Source organism: Sinocyclocheilus anshuiensis, unplaced genomic scaffold (assembly GCF_001515605.1).
Source record: "Sinocyclocheilus anshuiensis isolate Anshui unplaced genomic scaffold, SAMN03320099.WGS_v1.1 scaffold779, whole genome shotgun sequence".
NCBI lineage: Eukaryota > Metazoa > Chordata > Actinopteri > Cypriniformes > Cyprinidae > Sinocyclocheilus > Sinocyclocheilus anshuiensis.
Window position 1 is genome coordinate 72,233 of NW_015548244.1, and position 2,368 is coordinate 74,600.

At 26.3% G+C, this 2,368-nt stretch overlaps 1 protein-coding gene and 1 long non-coding RNA gene across 2 annotated transcripts in view; one reads left to right on the plus strand and one right to left on the minus strand.

Moving 5' to 3' along the window:
* Positions 1–2,368, minus strand: part of LOC107655137 (uncharacterized) — a 36,277-nt gene that overhangs the window by 22,133 nt on the left and 11,776 nt on the right. The window lies entirely within an intron of this gene.
* LOC107655136 (uncharacterized protein KIAA1644 homolog) overlaps positions 1–2,368 on the plus strand; it is a 15,527-nt gene that overhangs the window by 4,183 nt on the left and 8,976 nt on the right. The gene's annotated exons all lie outside the window — the stretch shown is intronic.

Below are 2,368 nucleotides of genomic sequence, written 5' to 3' on the forward strand. Positions count from 1 at the left end.
TAATAATAATAATAATAATAATAATAATAATAATCACAATTCAATAAATTTTAAAATATTTTTAATAATTATATTAATCATTTAAATATTTTTATATAAATATATATATTTTTAAATACTATTACCTGCTTGGCTGTGTTTTTATATAAAACATTGTCTAAATTATATATTTTAATTTGGGAAAAAATACTAATTCCAAATTGTCATTCACAAAATATAATTATTAACATTAAATCTATAATTCATAATATACTTTGATGAATATTTTCTATTTGTAATTTATTTACCATTCGTTGATTGATTGATTGATTGATTGATTGATTATTTGTGGCATATAATGCAGTTCATTTATCAATTTTTTGTGGCTCCAAAGCACCAGACATTTCAGAAATACTGCATAAATGAATAAATGGACAAGAAATATTAATTTGTTTAATTTATGAAGTGATATAAAAGAGATTAAAAATAGAGCAACTGCGTAGGAAACCATTGCATGGAGGTCATTATACATAAATTGACATCATGCTAACGACCAAACAGAATTAAGTATTCCAGAGCTCTACGATAATATTGGTTCATTGGTTATCAACAGAAAAATTGTTTCACAGGTGAAAGATTTTTTTAAAGATTATAAAAGACAAATTTGGTTTTGTCCAGGAGGTCACACCACATTATAACCTCCGGTTTAATTTTTGATGCTATGAAATGCTTCCCTTCATCAAATATTAACTGAAAATACTAACTGCTCTCAGATCAGGGTAACAGCCTCACACTGTCCCTGTGAGGCGGTCTCATGACAGCTAATGATGTGGAAATGTCTGGGGCCGCGGTGTGCTGCTACGCTCTCAGGCAGGATTGAAGTTACTGAAAGGGCGGTCATCCTAGTGGGAAGCCATTTCATTCTCATCTGTGGTCAGCAGGATGTAGCCAGTGATATTTACTGATGGCCTGAGGTTAAACCACCTTCAGAAGCAGCCGAGAGGACAGGAACCAGCATCATTGGACGCTTCGGCATATAAAGGCATATCTGGTGCAGATTTTAGTTATTGTGCATCAGGCTATTGTGAGTCCAGGTTAGAATGAACATCAACAACCCATGATAAGTGTCTGTGATTACGGCCCAGAATCACAGAATTCGTTAATAATGTTATGGTCTAGATTTTAGAGATTTTAGAATGTAATATTTAAGATTTTAGAATGAGATTTTAGAATGTTATATTTAACGATATTTTAGAATGTTATATTTAACAAGAGATTTTAGAATGAGATTTTAGAATTTTATATTTAACAATAGATTTTAGAATGTTATATTTAACAAGAGATTTTAGAATGTTATATTTAACAAGAGATTTTAGAATGTTATATTTAACAAGAGATTTTAGAATGTTATATTTAACAAGAGATTTTAGAATGTTATATTTAACAAGAGATTTTAGAATGTTATATTTAACAAGAGATTTTAGAATGTTATATTTAACAAGAGATTTTAGAATGTTATATTTAACAAGAGATTTTAGAATGTTATATTTAACAAGAGATTTTAGAATGTTATATTTAACGAGATTTTAGAATGAGATTTTAGAATGTTATATTTAACAAGAGATTTTAGAATGAGGTTTTAGAATGTAATATTTAACAAGAGATTTTGGAATGAGATTTTAGACAAGAGATTTTAGAATGAGATTTTAGAACGTTATATTTAACAAGAGATATTTTAGAATGTTACATTTAACGAGAGATTTTAGAATGTTATATTTAACGGGATTTTAGAATGTTACATTTAACAAGAGATTTTAGAATGTTATATTTAACAAGAGATTTTAGAATGTTATATTAGAATGTTATATTTAACAAGAGATTTTAGACAAGAGATTTTAGAATGTTATATTTAACAAGATTCTAGAATGAGACTTTAGAATGTTATATTTAACAAGAGATTTTAGAATGAGATTTTAGACAAGAGATTTTAGAAAGAGATTTTAGAATGAGATATTTAACAAGAGATTTTAGAATGAGATTTTAGAATGTTATATTTAACAAGAGATTTTAGAATGTTATATTTAACATGAGATTTTAGAATGAGATTTTAGACAATAGATTTTAGAATGAGATTTTAGAATGTTATATTTAACGAGATTTTAGAATGAGATTTTAGAATGTTATATTTAACAAGAGATTTTAGAATGTTATATTTAACAAGAGTTTTGGAATGAGATTTTAGACGAGATTTTAGAATGAGATTTTAGAACGTTATATTTAACAAGAGATTTTAGAATGAGATTTTAGACGAGATTTTAGAATGAGATTTTAGAATGTTATATTTAACAAGAGATTTTAGAATGGAAATTTTAAAATGAGATTTTAGAAT